This window comes from Rutidosis leptorrhynchoides, chromosome 9 (assembly GCF_046630445.1).
Source record: "Rutidosis leptorrhynchoides isolate AG116_Rl617_1_P2 chromosome 9, CSIRO_AGI_Rlap_v1, whole genome shotgun sequence".
Classification (NCBI taxonomy): Eukaryota; Viridiplantae; Streptophyta; class Magnoliopsida; order Asterales; family Asteraceae; genus Rutidosis; species Rutidosis leptorrhynchoides.
Window position 1 is genome coordinate 271,878,435 of NC_092341.1, and position 13,543 is coordinate 271,891,977.

Genomic DNA, 13,543 nt, shown 5'->3' on the forward strand with positions numbered 1-13,543 from the left:
GAAAAAAAAATGCTACAGTAGAATTGCTACAGTGTAACAGTGATATTTGACGAGGTGACGAGATATTATTGGGTACCATTTACCACACTATATAGTATAATATAATATAATATAATATAATATAATATAATATAATTCCTCGTATACTAAAAAGTAAAAACAGCCCAAAATTTGTTCCTATTACCTACAGAAACGACAGCACCCTCTTTGCTTCCAATTTTCCCCCTAAATTAAAACCTCTCCCGTCCTTCTCCCAGATTATTCCCGCCCTTCAGCCCCATCATCCACCCTCCCCACTACCACCACTACCGCTACTACCGCCATAAACTCCGCTGCCAACAGCATCTGCCAGCGCCACCTCCGCTGCCACAGAGCCGATTGCAACCCCCAATGACCCGAATCAATTGCGTTTCCCATAAATTGCCGGAATCAACTAGGTTTTACGTGAATCGTCGGCTCCATCGACTGCTTTTGCTGCTACAGGTACCGCCGTCGCTTCTCCGATTTCTTTAGTTGATTTTCTTTGTTTTCCATTTTAATCACAATGTTTTCCCTTTAGTTATTTCATCATTCTGATTTTTCCAGTTATTCACTTTCGATGCTAATTGCACTCTCCTTTATTGAACATGAGTATTAAAATTGCTAGTTAAAAGTATTTTTGTAACTTTTTGGGTCGGGAGAGTTTTGGATGGTTGGGATTGCCTGAACGAAATCAAGGGCCCATAGTTGAGCTTTGTAGTTCTAAAATAAGAACGTAAGTGAGGGTGTGCGGTTAAATGCTCTATATTTAAATTTAGATATAGATATATTTAGATGCACATGTCTATTAATATCTTGATTGAGCACCTGAGATGTGTTCTCTAATAATGCATTATGTTCAAATTCAAGCTGCAAGGTAATTTTCAGAATTTAGCTTAGCATTTAAACTGTTTTAACCATTAAGGCATTTATTCATGATACATAAAGGAGTTGGTTTCAATATGTATCTATATCCGTAAATGCATACAATACAACATATCTATTTTATTGCATCAAGATATTGGTAAACAAGTTCTCTTTCAGTATTTGATGAATTTTATAAATGGCAAAGTACTACATCTACATTATTAGAGCTATATGCACCTCAAAGAGTAATTTGCACTTCTGTTGTTCAAAAAGTGAAATGAGGATCATAAATATTCTTTGCAATAGTTGATAGTTTGACTAAACTATAGAAATGCTTCATATATTCAGGTCCCCATAAATTCTAAGCTTGACTATTTCTATTCTGAACGTAAATATAAACATATTATCAATGATAATGCAGGGAAATCACAGCTAACAGGATCACTAGCTACACATTGTTACTTCAACCTCGGGTTTGATGTTTATTTCTTCTTTTTTATTGTTTTATTACTCTCACTAACATGGTATTCGTGTCTATTAATTATAATTATGATATGCGAATGTTTGGGGGGTTTATGTAAGGTACTTTTAGTTAATTATTTGTTCACATAATAAGTTAGAGATTTGGTTAAGTGCGTTGTATTAGTTTTTTATGTTGTAATGGCAGCTAGAAAACAGAAAAAGAAGTATGGTCATAATTTAAGGTGAGGGTGTTGTGAAGGTTTTCAGCCTACAATCTAGAAGCTCACCTTCTAGATGTTCAAAGTAGCCTTCTTTGAACACTATGTAGAAGAAGCAAAGATGATAACAATGACGTCTAGCAACTTTGTTCTCCGTTCACACCATTCCAAGGAAGTAGCAAACTTGAACTCAATTACGGCTAACCACCATATTGCGTTCACACTGATCTGCGTTCACACCTTCCACCTCCTCAATGTTTTTCTATAAATAGAGGTGTAATCCTCATTTGTAAATAATTCAGAAAAGTGTAATCACACCTAGTTAGTGTATGTGAGTTAAATGTGTAATCCTAACCAAAAGTGAATACATCCCTAGAGAGTGGTGAGAATTCCTAGTGTGTTAGTTTGAGAGATTTTGTTTTTTGAGTTTTGTAATACTCTGTAATCTATTCTTGTGAGTAATAGAGTTATTTTCTCTCAAATTTGTGTATACCAACGTCTAGTCGATCCCCTCTTAATCACAACATGTTGACCACAATGATGTTGAAGTGAAGGCCTTCTTTGTTTGCTCACTGCCATCAACTACACGCTGTGGAAACCTTGGATGGAAGATCTCCTCAGCTGTAAGGATTTGTTTGACCCTATTGAATTAAAGGGTACAAATCCTGATTCCGCCAAAGAGAAAGAGTGGAAGAAGTTAAACCAAAAAACTATTGGTCAGATCCGTCAATGGATTGATTATAGTGTATTCCACCATGTTGCACAAGAGACAGATGCATATGTCCTCTGAAAAAAGTGGGAGGACATGTACCAGGCCAAGAATGCTCGGAATAAAGCCTTGTTGATGAGACGTTTAGTCAACATGAAGCTTAAAAGTGGAACTTCAGTTGCCGAGCATACCAGTGAGTTCCAGAGCCTGGTCAACCAGTTATCATCTGTAGAGATGTCACTTGGCGATGAAGACTAGGCGCTACTGCTACTTAGTTCTCTTCCCGATAGTTGGGAAACGCTAGTAGTAACACTCAGCAACTCAGCCCCGAATGGAAAACTTACCATGTCAATAGTCAAGGATGCCCTGTTCAGTGAAGAGGCAAGGAGAAAGGACATGGGCACAGATCAGACTCATGTCTTTGTCACTGAGAATCGGGGGAGACAACGAATGAGTAGCAAAAACAAATGAAGAGGCAGAAGCAAGAGCAGGGGCAGGTCTGCTGATGGCAGAAAATCAATATATAAATGCCATCATTGTGGATTAGAAGGACATATGAAGAAGAACTGCTACAGATTGAAAGAGGAACAAGATAAAGGAGTTCACAGTCAAAGAACAAGGGTGGAGAAACATTAGTTACTATCACTGGTGATGTAGCTTATTGTTCAACCCATGATGAGACATGCCTTCACGTCTCACAAGAAGACACAGAATGGGTGGTACATACTGCAGCTTCCTACCACGTGACTCCATACAAGGAATACTTCACAATATATAAAGCTGGTGACTTTGGAGCTGTGAAGATGGGAAATTCAAGTTTCGCTAAGATTGTCAGAATTGGTGATGTCAAGATAAAGACAAGTTCCAGAAGCACAATCACTCTGAAGGATGTCCGCCATGTGCCAGATCTTCGGCTGAATTTACTTTCCGGAGTAGCTCTCGACAAACAGGGCTATGATAGTCATTTCAGTAAAGGCACATGGAAATTGTCAAGAGGCGCTATGATAGTCACTCGAGGACACATTTGTGGCACACTATACAAAACTCATGTGAAGATCTGCACAGGCAGCCTTTATGTTGCAGAAAAGGAGGCTTCACAAAATTTATGGCACCAGAGACTCGGTCACATGAGTGAGAAAGGGTTGTCTACCCTAATAAAGAAGGAGCTTATCAATGTAGACAAAGATGCCGCGCTAGATCCTTGCAATCATTGTCTATTTGGTAAGCAACATAGAGTCTCGTTTAATTTCTCTTTAACAAGAAGATCAGAGTTACTCAGTCTGGTGCACTCTGATGTTTGCGGTCCCTTGGAGGTTGAATCAATTGGCGATAACCAATACTTTCTAACGTTTATCGATGATGCTTCTCGAAAGGTGTGGGTATATTTCTTGCGGACGAAGGACCAGGTTTTCGATTACTTCAAACAGTTCCATGTCATGGTAGAATGTGAGACAGGAAAGAAACTAAAGTGTCTTCTATCCGACAACGGCGGTGAATATTCTTCCAGGTAGTTCGATGCCTATTGCAGATCATATGGCATCCGACATGAGAAGTGTAGTGACCCGAACTTTTCCATGATTATATATTAAATGAAAATTATATTTGCATGATTAAATGTTTCCAACATGTTAAGCAATCAAACTTGTTAAGACTTGATTAATTGAAATGAGTTTCATGTAGACAATTGACCACCCAAGTTGACCGGCGATTCACGAACGTTAAAAACTTGTAAAAACTACATGATGATATATATATATATATATATATATATATATATATATATATATATATATATATATATATATATATATATATATATATGGTTAACATGAGATTATGATAAGTAAGTATCTTACTAAGTGTATTAACAATGAGTGATATACATTAAAAAATAAGATTATTGAATTAAGAAACTCGAAACGATATATATAACGATTATCGTTATAACAACGTCTTACTAAATACATATGAATCATATTAAGATATAAATACACTATGTTTAACATGATAAAATGATAATTAAGTATATCATTAAGTGTGTTAACAATGAACTACATATGTAAAAACAAGACTACTAACTTAAGAATTTCGAAACGAGACATATATGTAACGATTATCGTTGTAACGACATTTTAATGTATATATATTGATATCGCATATTTCATACACGTTTTCCTTAGAGATATCGGGTACATTTTGGTCCTTTTGGATACGATTTGGTGTTATTTCGATAAATGTTGTGAAAGTTCGAGTTCCAAGACCAAGAAGATTAAATTTGAAGTTATTTGATGGTTTTTGGTGACTTTCTATGTAATAGGGTGAAAGAGATTGGTTCGATTCGAGTTTGGTTCGAAAAACGAGTGAATTTATGAGTTTTATAGTCCGGATTCAGCAAAAAGGGACTGGAGCGCCGCTCCAAAACATGGAGCGCCGCTCCAGTAGGCATGAATTACAGTTCGAGGGGTTTTGAAAATCAGAAGACAAGTTTTCAGTTATATGGAGCGCCGCTCCACCTTCAGCCGGGGTCAGATTTTTACCTATTTAAAGGCCGAATTTTTACCCTAATAATCACTTTTGCATCCAGACGAATTCCAGCAGCTTTTTGACGAAAAAGGTGATTTTTGGGGAACTCCAAGATCATTCTAACACATCAATCATTCCGGAAACGCGTTTCGATCCGTTCATCATTCAAGAACACAATTTTCATTAGGTTTAATTCTTATCATCATTGTGAATACTCTTAATTGTTTTTTTATGATTTTGGTTTTAGCCATGGTTGGCTAAGCATCTAATGTTTGTCTAGATTGAATATTCGCATGTGTTTGGATGATACTTTAATGTTTTATTGATTAATGCATGATAATTATGAGTTTTGATTAGGAACCATTTTTGTGGGTGTTGATTATTGTTACTAGGTTGATTAGTGATCTTGTTTGATCAAAGGGAACCCTGTTTCAATTTAGTACACTAGTTTTCAATTGATTTGTCTTAACCAATTGGATGCTTACTAGACCAAGGGGGTAAACCGGGTAACATAGATTAAACAAAATAGGGGTGAATTGTGTGGAGCGAACGCGTAACCAATTGAATCTTAATCTTATAATTAGTTAATTACTAAGTCACAAACGAAAGAGGTCTTTGGTGAAAGGGAACCCTAAGCCAATAAATCCAAGTTTGATGTGTTTGCTAAAAGAGAACTCTGGGTAAACCGACTTTGTCGTTGCATGTATTGATAAATTGAACTAGAGCTTAATAACAAATCATCCGACACTGCGAATAGGAGATCTAGGCGAACATTCTTTTATCCATTGAATTCAAATATCTTTACTTTTCGTTGAGTCTGCATTTATTTCTTATAATTGAGTCTGCATTTATTTCTTATAAACTTAAAAACACAAAAATATTGTCTTTTACTTTTAATCAATATGTGATTTGGCTAATCGTTAAGTAGCCACAAAACAAACTACCTCGTACTTCCGATTTTCATAGATTAACATAGTTTATTTTATTAGTTGCAATCTTAATTCTCACGTTTAAAACTGTCCTTGGAACGATTTCAGAATTACCAACTTTATACTATTACCCGATCGGGTACACTGCCCGTTAGTGTGTAGTAATCTTTAAACCGGTATTTTCCAAAATAAATTATATACTAGATTTCACACATCAAGTTTTTGGCGCCGCTGCCGGGGACAGTTGTGTCAAAAATTAAGATTGTTATCTTATTATTCTTAGTTTAGTTTTAGTTATAGATTATTATTTCTTTTCATTTATTCTCAGTTGTATCGGTGCGTTTAATCAGTTGTTAGTTGTGAATTCGCAGATAACACGTAGTGCATGCCACATACGCGTTCTTCTAATTCTCCGATTCTTCAACCATTTGCAGAACCCGAAAGAGAGTTATTCAGAGAGTTAAGTCAAGAGCAACATTCTACAGTGGATTCATCTTTTTCTTCGAATGCTAATATAATTAATTTGGGTAGTAGTTCTGAGACTGTGGTGCCCGATACACTACCTGAAATCAGAGAAGAAGAAGAATCTTACGTTTCATTAGATCTTTTCGAGACTGAAGATATGGCTGACCAAGCTGATCAACCAAATCGTCCTCAGACTATGGCAGAAAAGTTGAAGACCACACGAGGGGGCCAAGGCAATTCGATTACTCAACCAAACATCAGTCAGCCTTTTCAAATTACAGGGCCGATCCTGAGTTTGATTTCTTCTGACTGCCAATTTCATGGCAAGGATAGTGAGGTTGCTAACGAGCATCTTCGTATTTTCAATGATGTATGCAACTTGTTCAAACTGCATGAGGTTGCCGATACTTCGATCAAGACAAGGCTTTTTCCCTGGACTCTTAAGGGAGAAGCTAAGAGATGGTTAGATAAGCAACCAGAAGGAGCGATTACCTCTTGGGATACGTTGGTAGATAAGTTCTTATCAAAGTTTTTCCCTGCGTCTCGAGCTGCTAGACTTCAAGCAGATATTTCTCAATTCAGACAAAAGAGCAGTGAGACGTTGTTTGATGCTTGGGACCGTTATTCTAATATGTTACGCTCGTGTCCGCAACACGGGTTGAATGATTTACAAAAGGTCCAGATTTTCTATAAGGGGTGTGACATACCAACTCGTCAGAGTATTGATCAAGTAGCAGGTGGAACTTTAATGGATAAAACCGAAGAACAGGCACTAGAGATTATTGAAAAGCAAGCTGCTTACACTCACGAGTGGCATCAAGATCATGAGTCAACTCGTTCGGCGTCAGTTAAGAGAATCGAAACCACTGGTGCGTTTGATGATTATGGGTCTATTAATGCTAAGTTAGACAAGTTTGGTAGACACTTGGAGAAGTTGGAGAAGGACATGCATGGTATTAAGGTTGGTTGTGAATTTCGCGGGGGATTACACTTAGGAAAAGATTGTGATGCGGGTTTGACTATGAACCAGAAAGAAGAGATCGCTTATATTAGTCAACAGAACAACAATCAGTTTCAGGGACGTACGCAGTTTAATAGGAATTTCAACAATCCCTATAATCCTCAAGGTAATCAAGGTTCGAGGTTCCCGCCAGGTTCTAGTGGAGGATATCAACAGCAAGCTCCCGGGTATTTTCAGAAACCCCAAGCCGAAGAGAAAAAGTCCGACCTTGAAGCTATGATCAAAAAGCTTGTGATGTCTCAAACTCAGCTTGTTACCACTGTTACTCAGAATAATGAGAAGAATGATCAAATGTTTCGAAATCAACAAGCAGCTATTCAGAATCTGGAGAAACAAATTGGTCAACTTGCTAATCAGAATAATGAGAGGAAACCGGGGGAGTTACCGAGTAAGACAGATAATAACCCGAAGAATGGGCACGTTAATGCTATCACCACCCGAAGTGGTTTAGCATATGATCCACCGAGGAAGCCCGATGAGTATGATTTGCGAGTGTCATTGGTTAATGATAGTGAGCCGGTTGTTGTTAATGAATCAGAGGGGGAAAAGGAGCCGGAACAGGTGATTGAGAAAGTTGTGAGGGTACCGAAAACTGTTGCTGCGAAACTGGTAGTTAAAGAGTATCAACCACTGCTCCCATTCCCAAGAAAGCAGAGATTGGAGAAGCTGGAGGCAGACAAGTTCATGGACTTGATTAAAAAAGTTAACATTAATTTGCCTTTTATTGATGTGATTGCAGGTATGCCCAAGTATGCAAGGTTTCTTAAGGACTTGTTAACTAACAGGAAGAAGCTGAAGAACGTGTCTTCAGTCAGGTTGAATGCTGCATGCTCAGTGGTAGTTTCAAACAAGCTTTCCGAGAAGCTTGAGGATCCTGGGAGTTTCACCATCCCTTGTTTACTGGGTAATTTGGATTGTATGAGGGCGTTGGCAGATTTGGGGGCTAAAATAAATTTAATGCCCTATTCTATTTACTTAAAGTTAGACCCCGGAGAGTTAAAACCCACGCGTATGGCTATTCAACTAGTTGACCGCTCCATTAAATTTCCTCGTGGAGTTATCGAGAATATGCTAGTTAAGACCGGGTCGTTGGTTTTCCCGGCCGATTTCGTGGTGTTGGATATGAAAGTGGATGAGAGGATTCCACTGATTTTGGGTCGGCCATTTTTAAATACGGCTAGATGTATTATTGATGTTTATGGCCAACAGTTAACCCTTAGGATAGATGATTTTTCATGCAACTTTCTCAATCGAGCATGCTTTAAAATACCCTGCCTACACTGATGATACATGTTATTTTCTTAACACTGTGAATGTCCAGTCTGAGTTGTTGCAGGAATTCTTAGTTACAGGGTTCAGGAGAATGTTCATTGGTTGAAATTGATGAAGAGTTGCAGGTTGAGGAGGTGGATATTTTGACCACCTTGATGGAAAACGGCTATGAGCCGACTGAGGAGGAGTTCAAAGAACTCGAACGTGATGCGAAATACCGGAGCAAGTCTTCAATTGAAGAACCTCCCGAGTTAGAATTGAAGCCACTTCCAGATCATTTGGAATACGCTTATTCGCAGGAGGAATCTAAGCTCCCGATAATTATTTCTTCTTCTCTTACTACAGGTCAGAAAACTGAGCTTGTAACCATGCTGCAGGCCCATAAACCGGCCATTGCATGAAAAATTCACGACATTAAGGGTATTAGTCCCTCCTATTGCACCCACAAAATCCTAATGGAGGATAACTCCAAACCTGTGGTGCAACGACAAAGGAGGTTGAACCCGCACATGCAAGATGTCGTGAAGAAAGAGATCATTAAGCTCTTCGATGCAGGTCTGATTTACCCGATTTCTGACAGTCCGTGGATTAGCCCGGTACACTGTGTACCTAAGAAAGGTGGTATGACTGTTACCACTAATGATAAAAATGAGTTAATTTCCACTCGGACTGTCACGAGGTGGCGTGTTTGTATTGACTATCGGAAGTTGAACGACTCTACACGCAAAGACCACTTCCCGTTACCTTTCATGGATCAAATGCTAGAGAGGTTAGCGGGAAACAGCTTTTATTGTTTTCTTGATGGTTTTTCGGGCTATTTCCAAATTCCTATCTCGCCCGAGGACCAGGAGAAAACTACTTTCACGTGCCCGTATGGCACATTTTCATACCGACTCATGCCCTTTGGCCTTTGCAATGCTCCGGCCACTTTTCAAAGGTGCATGATGGCCATATTCCATGATATGATAGAGGATTGCATGGAGGTGTTCATGGATGACTTTTCGGTCTTCGGTGACACTTTTGATTCATGCCTTCTTAATTTAGAGCGGATGTTGGAAAGGTGTGAGAAGTCTAATCTTGTGCTCAATTGGGAAAAGTGCCATTTCATGGTTCAAGGGGGCATAGTTCTCGGGCACAAGATTTCTAAGGACGGTATCGAGGTGGATCCCGCGAAGGTAACAGCTATTAAGAACCTTCCACCTCCCACCGATGTTAAGGGTGTTCGGAGTTTTCTCGGGCACGCCGTGTTGGGATTTAACAAGTTCCATTATACTTAAAACCATTTAAGAATCAATTAAAAACGGAAGCGTGTAATTATAAATTTTTACTTGTTAAACTTTAACCATTTAAAGCTAAATCCCAATTAGGATCAAGTTTTGAATATATATGCTTACAAACTAAAGAAAGTTAAAAGGATTATACCTCCTCAAAACTTATGTTTGAGGGCTGCAAAACCTTGAATGATGATGAAGAAAGTGATGAAACCAAGCACCAAACTATCACCTTAACACCCTTGCTTTGTTGTAAACCTTGGACACCTTCAAACCCAAGCTTAAAACCACTTTGTTTATGCTCAAAATCGACCAGCTGCTGCTGTCCAAAATGGGCAGAAACTTTGTGAAGATGATGATGAAATTATGCCTCTAACTTGAAGCCTCAAGTGTGCTATACCCCAAGCTTTCAATCACCAACACTTTCCTTTGTTTGGTTAGGATTTAAGACACTTATTTGCTAGAACACCAAGCTCAAGAACCTCTCTTTTTCCCTCACCAAATTCGGCCAGCAGCATTCAAGTGAAGAATGAGAGAGTATTTTTTTGGTTCTAAGTACAAGTCTTGAGTCAAAATCTTGGTTATATGAAACTAGCATGCACATGAGAGAATGTGTTCTTAAAAGTAACAAAAAAATGCATGTGTTGGACATCCTAGGAGTCCTAAAACCGTCCACCACCAAGGGGTTTTTAAAAAAAAGAGTTATTTTTTAAAACTAGTTAAAATACCATGCATTTTATTAAGTTACTTGCATATTTTATAAAACCATTTATAAAATATAACACAATGTAATTATTTAAACCTATAAATAATTAAATATAAATTATCCAAATAATTTATCTCAAGTGATAATATTTTAGAAAACCCATTTTCTAAAATCCAAGTGTCGCGTATTTATTTAACGATTCAATCGTCAAGATTAAATACAGTTAAAGTGTCGGCAAGCTTGTTATTAGGTATGACCCGACTTGGATCATAACAGGTTAGCCACGTTAATTTAATATGTCTCTCGGGCATACGAAATACCTTCACGCCGATTTTTACCGGCGGTTCATTAAGGATTTTTCTAAAATTGCTAACCCGATGAACAAACTCCTCGAAAAGGACACACCGTGGAATTTCTCCGACGAGTGCTAAAAGGCATTCGATCTTCTTAAGGAGAAACTGATCAATGCACCCATCATAATTGCTCCGAATTGGTCCCTTCCATTCGAGCTTATGTGCGATGCTTCTGATTTTGCTGTTGGCTCTGTTCTGGGTCAAAGGGTCGAGAAACATTTTCGAACCATTTATTATGCAAGCAAGACCTTGCAAGGAGCGCAATTGAATTATATTACCACTGAAAAGGAGCTCCTTGCGGTGGTCTTTTCGTTTGATAAGTTCCGGTCCTACTTAGTCTTGTCTAAGACTATTGTTTTTACGGACCATTCTGCTCTTAAGTACCTATTTTCGAAACCGGTGCAAAACCTCGACTGCTTAGATGGATCTTGCTTTTGCAAGAATTCGAGATCCGGGATAAGAAGGGTGCTGAAAATCTAGCGGCTGACCACTTGTCTAGACTCGAGAATCCAAATCTCGAAGTCCTTCACGAATCGAGTATCCATGATGATTTTCCCGATGAATATCTCATGGCGATGGACAAGGTGGACGAGCCATGGTACGTGGACATTGCTAATTATCTCGTTGGGGGATTCTTGGAAAAAGGGTGGTCACATCAAAAGAGGAAGAAATTCTTCAGTGACCTTAAGTACTATTTCTGGGAGGCTCCCTATCTTTTTCGTTGTTGTCCCGATGGGGTTATCCGCCGGTGTGTTTCCGGTGAGGAGTGTATGCGTATTTTGACCGAGTGCCATAGTGGGCCTACCGGTGGGCATTTTGGACCCCAAATCACGGGGCGTAAAGTCTATGATGCTGGCTTCTTTTGGCCGACAATTTTCAAGGATGCCCACCGGATTTGCAAATCGTGCGATTCTTGTCAAAGGGCCGGTAAAGTCACCAAACGGGACGAGATGCCTCAACAAAGCATCTAAGTTTGCGAAGTATTTGACGTTTGGGGAATTGACTTCATGGGGCCATTTCCGAAATCTCAGAATTATAGTTACATACTCGTTGCCATTGACTACGTGTCTAAATGGGCCGAAGCGCAAGCTTTGGCTACAAATGATGCACGAGTTGTGATTTCTTTCCTTCAGCGTTTATTCTCTCGATTTGGAACCCCTAAAGCTTTGATTAGCGATAGGGGTACTCATTTTTGTAACGCCCAAATGGAGAAGGTGTTGAAGCGATATGGAGTTCTCTATAAAGTTTCTACTTCGTACCATCCCCAAACGAGCGGACAAGTTGAGAATACCAATCGAGCTCTTAAGGGAATTATTGAGAAAACTGTGGGGTCGAATCCGAAGGAGTGGGCGAATAAGCTCGATGAAGCTTTGTGGGCATTTCGAACGCCTACAAAACGCCAATTGGTACCACTCCTTATCGGTTGGTTTATGGAAAAACGTGCCATCTTCCGTTGGAGATTGAGCATAAGGCGATGTGGGCACTTAAAAAGTGCAATTTGGATTTGAAGGAAGCCGGACGCCTAAGGGCAGGGCGATTGAATGAGCTTGGTGAATTACGCCTTGATGCGTATGAAAATTCGTTGATTTATAAAGAGAAAACCAAGCAATGGCATGATAGGAGGTTAAAGGGTCCGAAAGAGTTTAATGAGGGCGATCGAGTGCTCTTGTTTAACTCTAGATTGAAGCTTTTACCGGAAAAACTTAAGTCCCGGTGGACGGGACCATTTGAGGTTGTTAAGGTATACCCGTATGGTGCGATTGAGTTGAAAAATGCGAGTGGTACTACCTTTAAGGTGAACGAACATCGAGTGAAGAAATATTTCGATGGTCCGTTGGAGATTGATGACGGGGTTCATGTTGAACCCGATCCTAATGTCACTTGAAGTTGGAAACGAGTCTTGTGAATGACTCGGTAATAAACTTCACATTGTTGTAGAGTTTGTTTTGTTTTTGTGCTTGTTTGATGATATGTGCAATGCGATCGTGCTCAGATTTTTGTTTGGGTTGTTTGTTGGTTTTTAGGTTGAGGAATTGGGTTAAATGGCTTAAAAATTCGAATTTCTAGGAAAACGGTACCTGGAGCGCCGCTCCATATATTTTATTTGAGCGCCGCTCGGATTGTACATACCTGATGCTCAGATGTTTCAAAACGCTCGACCTCGATTTTTAGTTATATGGAGCGCCGCGCGATGATTCGGCGCGCCGCGCGAATACTTGGAGCGCCGCTCCGATTACTGTCGGGCAACCTGATTTCGTTTTAATATAAAAAAAGTCCAAAATTCACAACCACACAAAGGGAAAACGGGTACCAGCTGTATTTTACTCCCACTCCTTTCATTCTTTTCATTCATTACAATTTTCTAACACTTACAAACACCTAGATCTAAAAACCCTAATTTTCAAGACTTCAATTTCTTGTTCAATTAACTTCACATCTTGCAAGAATGGCTCCCCCTAAGGTCCGAATTTGTTTTCTATCTTACTAATTTCATCTAATTGTGTGTATTTACTTGCTTAATCTTTAATTTACATGATGAATTAGTGTGAGGTTTGTTCAATTGGGGTTTTGTGTTCTAATTAGTAATGGGTTTTATTAGATTATCATTTTATGCTTTAAATTCATGATTAATCTTGTGTTTTTAGAAGTTATACTTGAACCTAGGGTTTGTGTGTTTGAGAATCCGAATTTGTAAGCGATTAAGGAGTTACTTGCTTGAAATTGTTCTT